The sequence below is a fragment of the Cherax quadricarinatus genome, chromosome 80, assembly GCF_038502225.1.
Source record: "Cherax quadricarinatus isolate ZL_2023a chromosome 80, ASM3850222v1, whole genome shotgun sequence".
Taxonomy (NCBI): domain Eukaryota; kingdom Metazoa; phylum Arthropoda; class Malacostraca; order Decapoda; family Parastacidae; genus Cherax; species Cherax quadricarinatus.
Genome location: NC_091371.1, coordinates 5427688 through 5445682, shown reverse-complemented (window position 1 = coordinate 5445682; position 17995 = coordinate 5427688). Strand labels below are relative to the sequence as shown.

At 49.2% G+C, this 17995-nt stretch overlaps 1 protein-coding gene across 4 annotated transcripts in view; it reads right to left on the bottom strand.

Moving 5' to 3' along the window:
- LOC128702415 (roundabout homolog 3-like) overlaps positions 1-17995 on the bottom strand; it is a 1608794-nt gene that overhangs the window by 1376103 nt on the left and 214696 nt on the right. The window contains exon 1 of one of the 4 annotated variants that reach the window (XM_070102081.1): positions 5837-6118. The exons of 2 other annotated variants lie outside the window; for them this stretch is intronic. The gene's annotated coding sequence lies outside the window, so the exon portion shown is untranslated. Of the gene's footprint in view, positions 1-5836; positions 6119-17995 lie in introns of those variants that run through there. One more of the 4 variants, XM_070102083.1, reaches the window with a different exon arrangement.

Sequence of the window (17995 nt, the reverse complement as noted above, 5' to 3'; positions counted from 1 at the left end):
CGTAGGGGGTTATACATCGCCTGGGAAATGGGAGGTAAACAGGTTCGATCCGAGGGACGGTTAGCTCCAGCTTCTTGAATCAAGAACCCATCGCCGGTATCAAGGCACCCCCCTCGAGGGAAAAATCTAATCAACTACAGCCTGTGAGGAGAAAGACCAGAGGTTGCTATCAGCGGACGAAGGTTCGAGTACCCACCATGCCCTTGTAGTGCATGACCCAGAATTGTGAGACTTTCTCATGTATGGTACGATCAGTGGATAACTTTAATACCTGTGAAAACTTTTGATCCCAGGAACTGGAGCTAACTCCATGGATTGAAAGTGTCTATATTTATTACGATACCTCCATGGATATCATCAGCTGTACGATGGTTTCATGGATATCTTTAGTTTTAAGATAGCTTCACGGATACCTGTACCTTCAGGCTACCTGTAGTCGTGTCAGGGAGTAACCGCTTCCCCGATCCTGAAACATACTAGATCTCCTGGTTGCTGGCCTGATAGATCAGGCTGTTGGTGCCCGTCGACCGCAGTCCAGCTCATGCACCACATTCTTGCTCATCAGATACTAAGTTCAGGAACTTATCAAGATCCCTCTCGTAGACAGCTACTTGTTTGTTGGCAATTTCACTTACGTATGAAGGATGTTGAAGAGTCTTGCCTCATTTACACTTACTCAATTGCCTCTTCGAGTGCTCATCGTATCCTTTCATTTCATACTTTCATATGTATTGATTTTGGTGTGCAGATTTGAGACCATTACTTCCATAAACTTCCAGGCCAAGATTATGATGCATCTTTCTCGCCTACGCTTTAAGGAGTACTTTTCGAAGAACTTTAAGTGCTCCCAGTAATTTAGATGCTTAACTGAGTTTAAACGACCTGTGAGGATTCTCTGTACTTTTTCCTCTTCTTCAGTTTCGCTTCGCCAATATTCCATCCTTCGAGAGAACGAATAACCGGAAAAGTCAACATTGGCTTGGCATCCCTAGTTTGAAAGTTCTAGTTATCCAACACATCATTCTTCTTGAATGTGAGATCTGACATTATTACTACCACGTCTCTCACATTACCTTCTGCTGTTCTGAATTATTTGCAGGCAAATGTCCCTTTAATCTCATTTATATTTCCTCTCACTAAGTATCATTCATTCGCCAGTGGTCAACTGGAAGACCTGGCTTATATCAGACTGGAGGCTCACCGCGTCTTCTGTGGATGCTACTCGCATACAAATTCTAGTATCGTGGCAGTAATGATATATACTAATCACATTATAACGAAGACACGAGTGCAACACCTGGGTATCTTTATTACCATCATCACCACTGCACACATACACTGAGGATTATGTATCACTCGGTGAATACATTCTAAATGATAACGTATTATCTTATTTCAAGTGCTTGAAGTGCAACTTTATTGTACAGCCTTGGCTGGTGATACCGAAGTTACACGCAGAAAACAGCAAAAAGACAGACATATTACCGTGACTTGAACAATACACAAATAAACCACATATAGGAGAGAGAAGCTTATGACGACATTTCGGTCCGACTTGGACCATTTACAAGCAAGTTATTTGTGAACAGTGTTAACGCAGTCTTGACGTACCAACCAGTGGCTTTATCAATTCAACACAGAGGTTATTTGAAGGTGTTGAATCTGGAGACAGTGGAAGACGAGACAATCAGTCCCTCAGCCTACATGAACGCGTTCTAGTATCTGTCTATCCCAAATATGAAAGATAGAAGTGGGGCGAGAAGCTTTACGCTATCTCCATATCTTTCAGCTTTAAGATATCCTTAGTTTTAAGACTGCGTCGTGAACATTTTTAGCTTTAAGACAATTTCATGGATATCTTCAGCTTTAAGGCGTCTCAGTGGATATTTGGATATTCTTTAAGACAACCCCATCGATATCTTTAGGTGGTTGCTTGGATATCTTCAACATTATGAAAGCTCCGTGGATATTCGTATCTTTAAGGCAGATCCATGGATATATTTAGCTATAACATAGCTCCATATATTAAGCTTAAAGATAGCTCTATGGCTATCTTAAGTTTTAAGATATCTCCATATTTGTACATTAAAGCACAATATCTTTAGCTTTACTACAGCTTTGCTATTTTTAGCATTAAGATAGCTTCATGGATAGCCTTAGTCTTGGGATAGCTCAGTAGATATCTGCAGCTTTAGGATAGCTTCACCGCATATCTATCTTTTAGATAGATGTGTGGATATCTTTAGCTTTTCTTTAAGATACCTCCATGAATATCTTTGCCTTTAAGATACCTCCATGAATATCTTTGCCTTTAAGATAGCTCCATGGATATCTTTAACTTAAATCGAGCTTCATGGATATCTTAAACTTTTAAAAGTTCCACTGATATCTTTAACTTAAATTGAACTTTATGGATATGTTAAACTTTAAAAAGTTCCACGGATATCTCTAATTTAAATTGAACTTTATTGATATCCTAAAGTTTAAAAAAGTTCCAAGGTTCACACAAGAAAAATTATCAAAACTCTTAATAACAATGTCAGGTTAAGCAAAGTTAGATCTGGCCAGTAACTGGATGAGTGAATACATATCCCCTTATTGACCTCGACGAGGCCAGGTCCTCGTATCAAACACAGATCCATATTAATGAGATTTTTGTCACCTTTTTTTCCAGCTTATAAAAGTGGACTAATAGATTTTTTACTTCGAAGTTTTGCTTGTCAAAAAATACTTTTTATTTGACCAGGTATTAATATATGATTGTTTAATATGATGATGATGTCTGATGGTGACTTATGATGATTAATGATAATTGATGATGAATGATGATGATTGATGAACGTGAAGAAAAACAAAATGAAAGAAACAAAAAAAAATAAAAATGAAAAAAATAATAATAATAGCAATAATAATAATAATAATAATAATAATAATAATAATAATAATAATAATAATAGCAATAATAATAGCAATAATAATAATAATAATAATAATAATAATAATAATAATAATAATAATAATAATAATAATAATAGCAATAATAGCAATAATAGCAATAATAGCAATAATAGCAATAATAATAATAATAATAATAATAATAATAATAATAATAATAATTCCACACATCTAGCCTCAACACACAAGAATTTAGTATTTAAATTTTGTCTTCGCTGGAGCGTTCACAAATACAGTCTGATTAAATTTTTCTTTTACTGGAGGCGTTCATAATTTATTCTTTGCTAGATTTCATTGTTTTACCTTGAGTACTCAGAAGAAGATTGTCTGTTACATCATGTCCAGATTTTAACCGATAAGCCAGAGGAAGGCCTCTGTCAGATGACGAAAAGCTCCAGTGGCGGGTCATCATATGACTAAGATCCGCGTCAGGAAACACTTGTCTTGTTTCCTGACAAACCTTATCTAACCTAACCCTCCGGCTGTCTCCCACTGAGGTAGGGTGACCAGAAAATGAGGAAACAGTGTCACCGTCATTCAGATGCTCCTTCAAACTGCAATATCCCCATTTTATGTCCCACATCCAAGACTCGAGTCCCGATAACCGGTTACCCTTCGGTCTCTTCATTAATGTTACCTTGCTATCACTCCAACAGCACATCAAATCATAAAAAAAAATTGCTTCCACTCACTAACACACAGCCTGTTGGAGATCCAAGCCTTATCCAGGTAAATCTTCACGTGATTTCAATCACATGTAGAAATCTTATTGTTAAAATTTGTTGGTCATGTTCGTTCAGTATTTCAAGAACAGCAGAAGCCGAGACTCGACCCTTGTATCCACATATGAGTAAGTACAAATTTCTTAGGATTTGCTTATTAGTCTAAATAATCATCTAATATTTTATATTATCGATATTACATGTATGGGAAAGCACTAAACCCGTACAGATTACGTAGCTCATAAAAAATTGGAGTTGATCAGGGCTCTTGGTCCAAAGAATTGGAGCTACCCTCCCTTTCCTCGGACCAAGAGCCCTTCACCAACACTGAGACATCCTCCTTCAAAGATGCATACTCTAGAATCAGACAAAACCAGAGGTTCTTTTGACTAGCTTAAGAAACAGCGTAGCAAGCAAACTCACCAGCAGTGCTAAATTTAAAGGGATGGGAGAGAGGAACTGGGACGCTAGCTCCTGGTCCACGACGTATAAGCCATATCCTCCCTCACCACAAGACAGTGTCTGACACATTTCAACACTGTGTGTGTTATGTAAAGACTTGAGAAAACCGACAGGTTGTAGAACGAGACATTTGTCCAACACTTCGGAATCTTTACTGGGGAAACGTTCAAACGTTTCGCCAGCCAGTGGCTTCTTCAGTCCAATACCGGTTTTCTTTGTCTATGACCCATCCTGTGTGATGAAACATGTCATGGACACGCATCGATCGTTTTCAGTGTGTAACTATTAAACAGAATAGTGTAGCAGCAGACTCCTGATGCACCTAATCTCGGTAATAGAAATTCTGGTCATTCTAGACACAAAAACACGAGGCTATACAACGTATCTCAAACATTTCGTAAAGTAAATACCTACATTGTAGGCCAGCTGGCCGCCAGAAGCAACAGCTTGGTTACCCAGGCAAGTACCACACAAGTCTGGTCCAGGACCGGGTTGCCAGAGAAGAAAAAATCTCGAAACTCATCAAAGGTATGAAGTTTCTTGACACGTTCAACAATAACACAAAAGCAGTGTGTAATCTGAAAACGAAGCGATGATGGTAGGGGTCCACACAAGTTTCTTGCTGTGGGGCCCCCCACAAGTTTCTTGCTGTGGGGCCCCACAAGTTTCTTGCTGTGGGGGCCCCACAAGTTTCTTGCTGTGGGGCTCCCCAAAAGTTGCTCGTCCTAGGCCTTCTCCCCATACTTGCAAGTTATGGACCACTGGGCCCCCACAACTCTTAATCCGGCCCTGGTGAAGATTCGATACACTGTCACCTAATCATGTTCCAATCTTTGACCAATCAGGCTCTTGCTAATCTTCAAAAAATCCACAAAAGAAAATTCTTAGTTACTTTTAAAACACTAATGATATTTAAAAATAATTTTTAATTAGTAAAGAAATCAATAATTTTAACATTTCGATCAGTAAGGGATCGAACAGGGTGTTCCAATACCCTAAGCTTAGTATATTTGCATATCTCAGTTGCGAGGGTGTGGTAGTGATGTGGAAGAGGGAGATCACTGTAGAGAGGTGTGAAGTGTGTGGGAGTAATAGAGGCGTGGGAGTGAGTTGTAGAGTGGGATTGAGTTGTAGGTGTGCGGGTATGAGTTGTAGGAGCGTGTAAATGAGTTGTAGGGGCGTGGCAGAGAGTTGTACTGGCGTGGTAGTAAGTGGTAATGGAGTGGGAGTGAATTATAGGGGCGTGGGAGTAAGTTCTAGGGACGTGGGAGTAACTTGTAGGAGCATGGGAGTGAGTTGTAGGGGCTTGGGAGTGATTGGTAGAGGCATGGGAATGAGTTGTAGGGGCGTGGGAGTTGTAGGCGCGTGGGAGTTGTAGTGGCGTGGGAGTGAGTTGTAATCGTTAGCAACAACGGAGAACAGTTGTATCTGTTGAGTTTGCACTAAAAAAAATCATTTGTTAACGATTCTTTACATTTCTGGTTTAGCAATACAGTTGTGGACAAGGCACACGACAGGTGAAGCATGGCTGGTGGTACAAAGGCCAGTAGGCCTATGGCAGTGATCTTTCAATGCAACAGCAGCTCCCTCTCTCACTTGTACAACCCGCTAAAGAGGACCATATATATATATATATATATATATATATAGAGAGAGAGAGAGAGAGAGAGTAATATGAAGAGAGGTCAAGTACTGACCTAAGGCAGCAGGTGTCGTACAAGAAGGGCACATCATCACTCACTAACAAGAACTCACGAACACTAAAAATTTAGTTACGTAAATGTACCGCACTAACACGTTCAGTTACCACCAGGCGCACCCTGCGGCACGGGTATTCCATCCCCGCTCGCAGGTGAAGCCACAGGGAAATTCGTAATTATGGCGAGGGTGCGGAGAGTCGCCACGGAGGTGGAAAAAAACATTCGACCTCAACTACCACAACACCAGGAGCTCCAGGCTGATACGTCCTCCTTCGCTGAGCTCTACCGCACTACTGACTCAGCCACAAGCAACCTACCTGCTGCTGCTGACTCCGCCCCCTACCCTACCTGCTGATGATGACCCTGCCCCCCCTACCTGCTGCTGCTGACTCCGCCCCCTACCCTACCTGCTGATGATGACCCTGCCCCCCTACCTGCGGATGATGACCCTGCCCCCCCCTACCTGCTGCTGCTGACTCCGCCCCCTACCCTACCTGCTGATGATGACCCTGCCCCCCCTACCTGCTGCTGCTGACTCCGCCCCTACCCTACCTGCTGATGATGACCCTGCCCCCCTACCTGCTGATGATGACCCTGCCCCCCTACCTGCTGCTGCTGACTCCGCCCCCTACCCTACCTGCTGATGATGACCCTGCTCCCCCCTACCTGCTGATGATGACCCTGCCCCCCTACCTGCTGATGATGACCCTGCCCCCTACCTGCTGATGATGACCCCGCCCCCTACCTGCTGATGATGACCCTGCCCCCCCTACCTGCTGATGATGACCCTGCTCCCCCCTACCTGCTGATGATGACCCCGCCCCTACCTGCTGATGATGACCCCGCCCCCTACCTGCTGATGATGACCCCACCCCCTACCTGCTGAGGGTGGCCCTGCCCCCCTACCTGCTGATGATGACCCTGCTCCGCCCTACCTGCTGCTGATGACCCTGCCCCCTCCTACCTGCTGATGATGACCCTGCCCTCCTACCTGCTGATGATGACCCTGCCCCCCTACCTGCTGCTGATGACCCTGCTCCCCCTACCTGCTGATGATGACCCCGCCCCCTACCTGCTGATGATGACCCTGCTCCCTACCTGCTGATGATGACCCTGCTCCCCCCTACCTGCTGATGATGACCCTGCCCCCCTACCTGCTGATGATGACCCTGCTCCCCCTACCTGCTGATGATGACCCTGCCCCCTACCTGCTGATGATGACCCTGCTCCCCCTACCTGCGGATGATGACCCTGCTCCCCCCTACCTGCTGATGATGACCCTGCCCCCCTACCTGCTGATGATGACCCTGCTCCCCCTACCTGCTGATGATGACCCTGCTCCCCCTACCTGCTGATGATGACCCTGCTCCCCCCTACCTGCTGATGATGACCCTGCTCCCCCTACCTGCTGATGATGACCCTGCTCCCCCTACCTGCTGATGATGACCCTGCTCCCCCTACTTGCTGATGATGACCCTGTTCCCCCCTGCCTGCTGATGATGACCCTGCTCCCCCTACCTGCTGATGATGACCCTGCTCCCCCTACCTGCTGATGATGACCCTGCTCCCCCTACCTGCTGATGATGACCCTGCTCCCCCTGCCTGCTGATGATGACCCTGCTCCCCCTACCTGCTGATGATGACCCTGCTCCCCCCTAGCTTGTGATGATGATCCCCCCCTACCTGCTGATGACCCCGTCTGTCTTACCTACTGATGATGACCCCGCCCCTACCTGCTGCTGCTGACTCCGCCCCCCACCCTACCTGCTGATGATGACCCCGCCCCCTACCTGCTGATGATGACCCCGCCCCCTACCTGATGATGACCCCGTCTCTCTTACCTACTGATGATGACCCCGCTCCTACCTGCTGATGATGACCCCGCCTACCTACCTGCTGATGACCCCGCCTCCCTACCTGCTGCTGCTGACTCCGCCCCCACCCTACCTGCTGATGATGACCCCGCCCCCTACCTGCTGATGATGACCCCGCCCCTACCTGATGATGATGACCCCGCCCCCTACCTGCTTATGACCCCGTCTCTCTTGCCTACTCATGATGACCCCGCTCCTATCTGCTGATGATGACCCCGCCTCCCTACCTGCTGATGACCCCGCCTCCCTACCTGCTGATGACCCCGCCTCCCTACCTGCTGATGACCCCGCCTCCCTGCCTGCTGATGATGACTCCGCCTCCCTACCTGCTGATGATGACCCCGCCCCCTACCTGCTGATGATCCCGTCTCTCTTACCTACTGATGATGACCCTGCCTCCCTACCTGCTGATGACCCCGCCTCCCTACCTGCTGATGACCCCGTCTCTCTTACCTACAGGTGATGACCCCGACCCTACCTGCTGATGATGACCCCGCCTACCTACCTGCTGATGACCCCGCCTCCCTACCTGCTGATGATGACCCCGCCTCCCTACCTGCTGATAATGACCCCGCTCCCTACCTGCTGATGATCCCGTCTCTCTTACCTACTGATGATGACCCCGCCTCCCTACCTGCTGATGACCCCGCCCCCTACCTGCTGATGATGACCGCGCCCCCTACCTGCTGATGATTCCGTCTCTCTTGCCTACTGGTGATGACCCCGCCCCTACCTGATGATGATGACCCCGCCTCCCTATCTGCTGATGACCCCGCCTCCCTACCTGCTGATGACCCCGCCTCCCTACCTGCTGATGATGATCCCGCCTCCCTACCTGCTGACGATGACCCCGCCTCCCTACCTGCTGATGATGACCCCGCTCCCTACCTGCTGATGATCCCGTCTCTCTTACCTACCTGATGATGACCCCGCCTCCCTACCTGCTGATGACCCCGCCTCCCTACCTGCTGATGACCCCGCCTCACTACCTGCTGATGATGACCCCGCCCCCTACCTGCTGATGATGACCCCGCCCCCCACCTGCTGATGAACCCGACTCTCTTACCTACTGATGATGACCCCGCCCCTACCGGCTGATGATGACCCCGCCTCCCTACCTGCTGATGACCCCGCCTCCCTACCTGCTGATGACCCCGCCTCCCTACCTGCTGATGACCCCGCCCCCTACCTGCTGATGACCCCCTCTCTCTTACCTACTGGTGATGACCCCGCCCAAACCTGCTGATGATGACCCCTCCTCCCTACCTGCTGATGACCCCGCCTCCCTACCTGCTGATGACCCCGCCTCCCTACCTGGTGATGATGACCCCGCCTCCCTACCTGCTGATGATGACCCCGCTCCCTATCTGCTGATGATCCCGTCTCTCTTACCTACTGATGATGACCCCGCCTCCCTACCTGCTGATGACCCCGCCTCACTACCTGCTGATGATGACCCCGCCCCCCACCTGCTGATGATGACCCCGCCCCCTACCTGCTGATGACCCCGTCTCTCTTACCTACTGATGATGACCCCGCCCCTACCTGCTGATGATGACCCCGCCTCCCTACCTGCTGATGACCCCGCCTCCCTACCTGCTGATGACCCCGCCTCCCTACCTGCTGAGGATGACCCCGCCTCCCTACCTGCTGATGATGACCCCGCTCCCTATCTGCTGATGATCCCGTCTCTCTTACCTACTGATGATGACCCCGCCTCCCTACCTGCTGATGACCCCGCCTCACTACCTGCTGATGATGACCCCGCCTCCCTACCTGCTGATGACCCCGCCTCCCTACCTGCTGATGATGACCCCGCCCCCTACCTGCTGATGATCCCGTCTCTCTTACCTACTGATGATGACCCCGCCCCTGCCTGCTGCTGTTGACTCCGCCCCCCACCCTACCTGCTGATGATGACCCTGCTCCCCCCTACCTGCTAATGATGACCCCGCCCCTTACCTGCTGATGACCCCGTCTCTCTTACCTACTGATGATGACCCCGCCTCCCTACCTGCTGATGACCCCTCCTACCTGCTGATGATGACCCCTCCCAACCTGCTGATGATGACCCTTCCCAACCTGCTGATGATGACCCTTCCCAACCTGCTGATGAGGGGGTCATCAACCACCTGTTGATGACTCCCCCTTACCCCCACCTATCTGCTGATAACCCCACTCTAAGAACGGCACAAGAATTTCTATACTGGAGGCTTAGAGGGCTGTGACTGGAGGGGGCTGTGTGACTGGAGGGGGGCTGTGTAGCTCGAGGGGGCTGTGTGGCTGGATGGGGCTGTGTGACTGGAGGGGGCTGTGTAGCTGGAGGAAAGTATGTAGCTGAAGGGGGCTGTGTAGCTGGAGGAAGGTATGTAGCTGGAGGGGGCTGTGTAGCTGGAGGAAGGTATGTACCTGGAGGGGACTGTGTAGCTGGAGGAAAGTATGTAGCTGGAGGGGGCTGTGTAGCTGGAGGAAGATATGTAGCTGAAGGGGGCTGTGTAGCTGGAGGAAGGTATGTACCTGGAGGGGGCTGTGTAGCTGGAGGAAGGTACGTAGCTGAAGGGGGCTGTGTAGCTGGAGGAAGGTACGTAGCTGGAGGGGGCTGTGTAGCTGGAGAAAGGTATGTAGCTGGAGGGGGCTGTGTAGCTGGAGGAAGGTATGTAGCTGGAGGGGGCTGTGTAGCTGGAGGAAGGTATGTAGCTGAAGGGGGCTGTGTAGCTGGAGGAAGGTATGTAGCTGGAAGGGGCTGTGTAGCTGGAGGAAGGTATGTAGCTGAAGGGGGCTGTGTAGCTGGGGGAAGGTATGTAGCTGGAGGGGGCTGTGTAGCTGGAGGAAGGTATGTAGCTGAAGGGGGCTGTGTAGCTTGAGGAAGGTATGTAGCTGAAGGGGGCTGTGTAGCTTGAGGAAGGTATGTAGCTGAAGGGGGCTGTGTAGCTGGAGGAAGGTATGTAGCTGGAGGGTGCTGTGTAGCTGAAGGAAGGTATGTAGCTGGAGGGGGCTGTGTAGCTGGAGGAAGGTATGTAGCTGGAGGGAGCTGTGTAGCTGGAGGAAGGTATGTAGCTGGAGGGGGCTGTGTAGCTGGAGGAAGGTATGTAGCTGGAGGGGGCTGTGTAGCTGGAGGAAGTTATGTAGCTGGAGGAAGGTATGTAGCTGGAGGAAGGTATGTAGCTGGAGGGGGCTGTGTAGCTGGAGGAAGGTATGTAGCTGGAGGAAGGTATGTAGCTGGAGGAAGGTATGTAGCTTGAGGGGGCTGTGTAGCTGAAGGAAGGTATGTAGTTGGAGGGGGCTGTGTAGCTGGAGGAAGGTATGTAGCTGGAGGGGGCTGTGTAGCTGAAGGAAGGTATGTAGCTGGAGGGGGCTGTGTAGCTGGAGGAAGGTATGTAGCTGGAGGGGGCTGTGTAGCTGGAGGAAGGTATGTAGCTGGAGGGGGCTGTGTAGCTGGAGGAAGGTATGTAGCTGGAGGGGGCTGTGTAGCTGGAGGAAGGTATGTAGCTGGAGGGGGCTGTGTAGCTGGAGGAAGGTACGTAGCTGGAGGGGGCTGTGTAGCTGAAGGAAGGTATGTAGCTGGAGGGGGCTGTGTAGCTGGAGGAAGGTATGTAGCTGGAGGGGGCTGTGTAGCTGGAGGGGGCTGTGTAGCTGGAGGAAGGTATGTAGCTGGAGGGGGCTGTGTAGCTGGAGGAAGGTACGTAGCTGGAGGGGGCTGTGTAGCTGAAGGAAGGTATGTAGCTGGAGGGGGCTGTGTAGCTGGAGGAAGGTATGTAGCTGGAGGGAGCTGTGTAGCTGGAGGAAGGTATGTAGCTGGAGGGGGCTGTGTAGCTGGAGGAAGGTATGTAGCTGGAGGGGGCTGTGTAGCTGGAGGAAGTTATGTAGCTAGAGGAAGGTATGTAGCTGGAGGAAGGTATGTAGCTGGAGGAAGGTATGTAGCTGGAGGAAGGTATGTAGCTGGAGGAAGGTATGTAGCTGGAGGAAGGTATGTAGCTGGAGGAAGGTATGTAGCTGGAGGGGGCTGTGTAGCTGGAGGAAGGTATGTAGCTGGAGGAAGGTATGTAGCTGGAGGAAGGTATGTAGCTTGAGAGGGCTGTGTAGCTGAAGGAAGGTATGTAGTTGGAGGGGGCTGTGTAGCTGGAGGAAGGTATGTAGCTGGAGGGGGCTGTGTAGCTGAAGGAAGGTATGTAGCTGGAGGGGGCTGTGTAGCTGGAGGAAGGTATGTAGCTGGAGGGGGCTGTGTAGCTGGAGGAAGGTATGTAGCTGGAGGGGGCTGTGTAGCTGGAGGAAGGTACGTAGCTGGAGGGGGCTGTGTAGCTGAAGGAAGGTATGTAGCTGGAGGGGGCTGTGTAGCTGAAGGAAGGTATGTAGTTGGAGGGGGCTGTGTAGCTGGAGGGGGCTGTGTAGCTGGAGGAAGGTATGTAGCTGGAGGGGGCTGTGTAGCTGGAGGAAGGTATGTAGCTGGAGGGGGCTGTGTAGCTGGAGGAAGGTACGTAGCTGGAGGGGGCTGTGTAGCTGAAGGAAGGTATGTAGCTGGAGGGGGCTGTGTAGCTGGAGGAAGGTATGTAGCTGGAGGGGGCTGTGTAGCTGGGGGAAGGTATGTAGCTGGAGGGGGCTGTGTAGCTGGAGGAAGGTATGTAGCTGGAGGGGGCTGTGTAGCTGGAGGAAGGTATGTAGCTGGAGGGGGCTGTGTAGCTGGGGGAAGGTATGTAGCTGGAGGGGGCTGTGTAGCTGGGGGAAGGTATGTAGCTGGAGGGGGCTGTGTAGCTGAAGGAAGGTATGTAGCTGGAGGGGGCTGTGTAGCTGGAGGCAGGTATGTAGCTGGAGGGGGCTGTGTAGCTGGGGGAAGGTATGTAGCTGGAGGGGGCTGTGTAGCTGGGGGAAGGTATGTAGCTGGAGGGGGCTGTGTAGCTGGGGGAAGGTATGTAGCTGGAGGGGGCTGTGTAGCTGGGGGAAGGTAAGTAGCTGGAGGGGGCTGTGTAGCTGGGGGAAGGTACGTAGCTGGAGGGGGCTGTGTAGCTGAGGGAAGGTACGTAGCTGGAGGGTGCTGTGTAGCTGGAGGAAGGTATGTAGCTGGAGGGGGCTGTGTAGCTGGGGGAAGGTATGTAGCTGGAGGGGGCTGTGTAGCTGGGGGAAGGTCTGTAGCTGGAGGGTGCTGTGTAGCTGGGGGAAGGTATGTAGCTGGAGGGGGCTGTGTAGCTGGGGGAAGGTATGTAGCTGGGGGAAGGTATGTAGCTGGTGGGGGCTGTGTAGCTGGAGGAAGGTATGTAGCTGGAGGGGGCTGTGTAGCTGGAGGAAGGTATGTAGCTGGAGGGGGCTGTGTAGCTGGAGGAAGGTATGTAGCTGGAGGGGGCTGTGTAGCTGGGGGAAGGTACGTAGCTGGAGGGTGCTGTGTAGCTGGAGGAAGGTATGTAGCTGGAGGGGGCTGTGTAGCTGGAGGAAGGTATGTAGCTGGAGGGGGCTGTGTAGCTGGGGGAAGGTACGTAGCTGGAGGGGGCTGTGTAGCTGGGGGAAGGTACGTAGCTGGAGGGGGCTGTGTAGCTGGGGGAAGGTACGTAGCTGGAGGGGGCTGTGTAGCTGGGGGAAGGTACGTAGCTGGAGGGGGCTGTGTAGCTGGGGGAAGGTACGTAGCTGGAGGGGGCAGTGTAGCTGGGGGAAGGTACGTAGCTGGAGGGGGCTGTGTAGCTGGGGGAAGGTAGGTAGCTGGAGGGGGCTGTGTAGCTGGGGGAAGGTACGTAGCTGGAGGGGGCTGTGTAGCTGGAGGAAGGTATGTAGCTGGAGGGGGCTGTGTAGCTGGGGGAAGGTACGTAGCTGGAGGGTGCTGTGTAGCTGGGGGAAGGTACGTAGCTGGAGGGGGCTGTGTAGCTGGGGGAAGGTACGTAGCTGGAGGGTGCTGTGTAGCTGGGGGAAGGTACGTAGCTGGAGGGGGCTGTGTAGCTGGGGGAACGTACGTAGCTGGAGGGGGCTGTGTAGCTGGGGGAAGGTACGTAGCTGGAGGGGGCTGTGTAGCTGGGGGAAGGTACGTAGCTGGAGGGGGCTGTGTAGCTGGGGGAAGGTACGTAGCTGGAGGGGGCTGTGTAGCTGGAGGAAGGTATGTAGCTGGAGGGGGCTGTGTAGCTGGAGGAAGGTATGTAGCTGGAGGAAGGTATGTAGCTGGAGGAAGGTATGTAGCTGGAGGGGGCTGTGTAGCTGGAGGAAGGTATGTAGCTGGAGGAAGGTATGTAGCTGGAGGAAGGTATGTAGCTTGAGGGGGCTGTGTAGCTGAAGGAAGGTATGTAGTTGGAGGGGGCTGTGTAGCTGGAGGAAGGTATGTAGCTGGAGGGGGCTGTGTAGCTGAAGGAAGGTATGTAGCTGGTGGGGGCTGTGTAGCTGGAGGAAGGTATGTAGCTGGAGGGGGCTGTGTAGCTGGAGGAAGGTATGTAGCTGGAGGGGGCTGTGTAGCTGGAGGAAGGTATGTAGCTGGAGGGGGCTGTGTAGCTGGAGGAAGGTATGTAGCTGGAGGGGGCTGTGTAGCTGGAGGAAGGTACGTAGCTGGAGGGGGCTGTGTAGCTGAAGGAAGGTATGTAGCTGGAGGGGGCTGTGTAGCTGGAGGAAGGTATGTAGCTGGAGGGGGCTGTGTAGCTGGGGGAAGGTATGTAAGAACATAAGAACATAAGAACGAAGGAACACTGCAGAAGGCCTACTGGCCCATGCGAGGCAGGTCCAAGTCTCCTACCGGCTTAAGCCAATGCACCCAACCTAGTCAGGTCAGGTCACATTGACTTAAGGGAGGAACACGGCAACCGACCTGGTAGCACAAGCTATCAGGTCTAACTCACACCCACCCACATCCACTCATGTATTTATCCAACCTATTTTTAAAGCTACACAACGTTCTGGCCTCTATAACGGTACTTGGGAGTTTGTTCCACTCATCCACAACTCTATTACCAAACCAGTACTTTCCTATATCCTTCCTGAATCTGAATTTTTCCAACTTAAAACCATTGCTGCGAGTCCTGTCTAGGCTAGATATTTTCAGCACACTATTTACATCCCCTTTATTTATTCCTGTCTTCCATTTATACACCTCAATCATATCCCCCCTAATTCTACGTCTTTCTAGAGAGTGCAGATTCAGGGCCCTTAGTCTATCCTCATAGGGAAGGTTTCTGATACATGGGATCAACTTTGTCATCCTCCTTTGTACATTTTCCAGAGAATTTATATCCATTCTGTAATAAGGTGACCAAAACTGTGCAGCATAATCTAAATGAGGCCTAACCAAGGATGTATAGAGTTGAAGAACAACCTGAGGACTCCTATTATTTATGCTTCTTGATATGAAGCCAAGGATTCTATTAGCTTTATTGCGAACACTTATGCACTGTTGTCTTGGTTTCAGATTACTGCTAACCAGAACTCCTAAATCTTTTTCGCAATCCGTAATATTAAGATCTACATTATTTAGTTTATATGTGGCATGATTATTGTCCTGTCCAACATTTAGAACTTTGCATTTGTCTATATTAAACTGCATCTGCCACTTCTCCGACCACTGCATCAGTCTATTCAAATCTTCCTGGAGTGCTCGAATGTCCTCGTCAGAATGAATTCGACGGCCTATTTTGGTGTCATCGGCAAACTTGCCGATGTCGCTCTTTATGCCCTCATCTATGTCGTTTATGTAGATTGTGAACAGCAGGGGGCCCAACACTGACCCCTGTGGAACACCGCTCGTGACACTTCCCCACTCTGATTTCTCCCCATTTATGCAAACTCTCTGCTGCCTATTTGTCAACCATGCCTCTATCCAGGAAAAAATTTCTCCTCCTATTCCATGTGCTTTAATTTTCCTCAATAGTCTCTGATGTGGGACCCTGTCAAAAGCCTTACTGAAGTCCATATACACAATATCATATTCATTACCATGATCTACCTCCTCAAATACCTTAGTGAAAAAAGTTAATAAATTCGTAAGGCAGGAACGCCCCTTTGTAAAACCATGCTGAGATTCGTTGATTAATTTATGCTTTTCAAGGTGGCTACGAACTGCCTCGGCAATTATTGATTCCATAAATTTTCCCACTATGGAGGTTAGGCTTATTGGTCTATAGTTCGAAGCTAAGGACCTGTCACCTGTTTTGAAAATAGGTATCACATTTGCCATTTTCCACTTATCTGGCACCATGCCAGTTTGTAGTGATATGTTGAAAAGATTAGCCAAAGGTGTGCTAAGCTCCTCTTTACATTCCTTTAGAACCCTTGCATACAGTTCATCAGGGCCTGGGGATTTGTTAGGTTTTAATTTATCTATTTGCCTAAGGACCATGTCACTTGTGACCCTAATAGTACACAGTTTATTATCGTCCTGTTCTACATAATTTATCATTACTGGAATATCGCTGGTATCCTCCTGTGTAAAAACTGAGAGGAAGTATGTGTTAAAAATTCTACACATTTCCTTATCACTGTCAGTGAGCTGACCCGAGGAACTTTTGAGTGGGCCTATCTTGTCCCTGATCTTACTTCTGTATACCTGAAAGAATCCTTTTGGGTTAGTCTTCGATTCTCTTGCAACTTTAACCTCATAATCTCTTTTTGCTTTTCTAATTCCCTTTTTTATTTCTCTCTTTAACTGAATATATCGATTTCTCAATTGCCCCTCTCCTCTTTTGATTTGCCTATATATGCCTCTCTTTTGACCAATCAGATATTTTAATCTATTGTTCATCCATTTAGGATCATTTTTGTTTGATCTGATTTCCCTATTTGGAACATAATTTGACTGAGCAGCTAGAACTATGCCCTGGAAAGCATCATATCGGCAACCATCACCACCTACCTGACCCTTAGTCAGGTCATTCCAGTTCAGCCCACCTAAGTAATTTTTCAGTCCTATGAAATCAGCCAAGCGAAAGTCAGGGACGGAGACTTGATTGCCATTATTAGGGGAATTCCATGATATATTAAAACTGAGTGATTTGTGATCACTTTCCCCAAGCTCATCATTAACCTCAAGATTATTAATTAGTGTTTCCCTACTGGCAAGAACCAAGTCAAGGAGGTTATTTCCCCTAGTTGGCTCTGTCACAAACTGTTTTAAAAAACAATCCTGGATCGTATCAAGAAAGTCACCTGACTCTAAATTTCCTGTCAAATTGCTCCAGTCAATCTGTCTATAGTTGAAATCTCCCATTAGCACAACATTTTCGTATGTAGATGCCTTACGAATTTCGTCCCATAGAAGTTTACTGCACTCCCTATCAAGATTTGGGGCCCTGTAAATCACACCCAAAATTAGTTTTTCTCGGCCCTCGAGAAGCTGTAACCAAACAGATTCAGTGGCTGACGCTTCTAATTTAATATCTTGTCTAACACAACAATTTAAATTGTCTCTGACATACATCGCTACTCCACCACCTTTCCTGTTGACCCTGTCAGTGTGGAATAATTTATAGCCTTGTATGTGACATTCAGAGGGCATCTCTCTATCTTTCAGATTGAGCCAGGTCTCTGTTATAGCAATAATATCTATGTCTCCTGCACTTGCAATTAATCTTAGCTCATCTATCTTATTTCTTACACTCCTGCTATTAGTATAGTAAACCTTAAGGGAGCTAGTCCCTTGCTGCCCTCTGCTGTCCCCCTTTGTTTGCTGACCTGATCTATTGTCTTTATTTATAACTTCATGCTGAATGCCTTTTATACATTTACTGTTTCCAACCCAAGTGTTGCAACCTGCTTGTTTCCCACACACACCCATACCTCTATCTTCCATCAGTTTAAAATCATAGGCATTTCACCAATGGCCTTCTCAATCGAGTCTGCAAGTGCTACCACCCCAGCCCCAGAGAGATGTACCCCATCCCTTGCATACATATCATGTTTGCCATAAAAGTTGTTCCAGTTGTCAATGAATGGGATTGCATGTTCCTTGCAGTATCTGTCTAGCCAGCAATTTACACCAATTGCCCTAGACAACCATTCATTTCCTACTCCCCTTCTAGGCAAGATGCTACATATGATTGGGATCCCTCCCTTAGACTTAATGAAATCTATAGCTGACCTGTACTTATCTAGCAGCTCTTCTCTCCTACCCTTCCCAATATCATTTCCACCAGCACTGAGACAGATAATGGGCTTGCTCCCATTACCTGACATGATATTATCCAGCCTGTTGACAATGTCTCCAACACCAGCTCCAGGGAAGCACACTCTATCTCTCATCTTCTTATTCCTATTACAAAAAGCACGGTCAATGTATCTTACCTGAGAGTCACCAACCACAAGAATGCGCTTACCTCCATTAGCAGGGGCA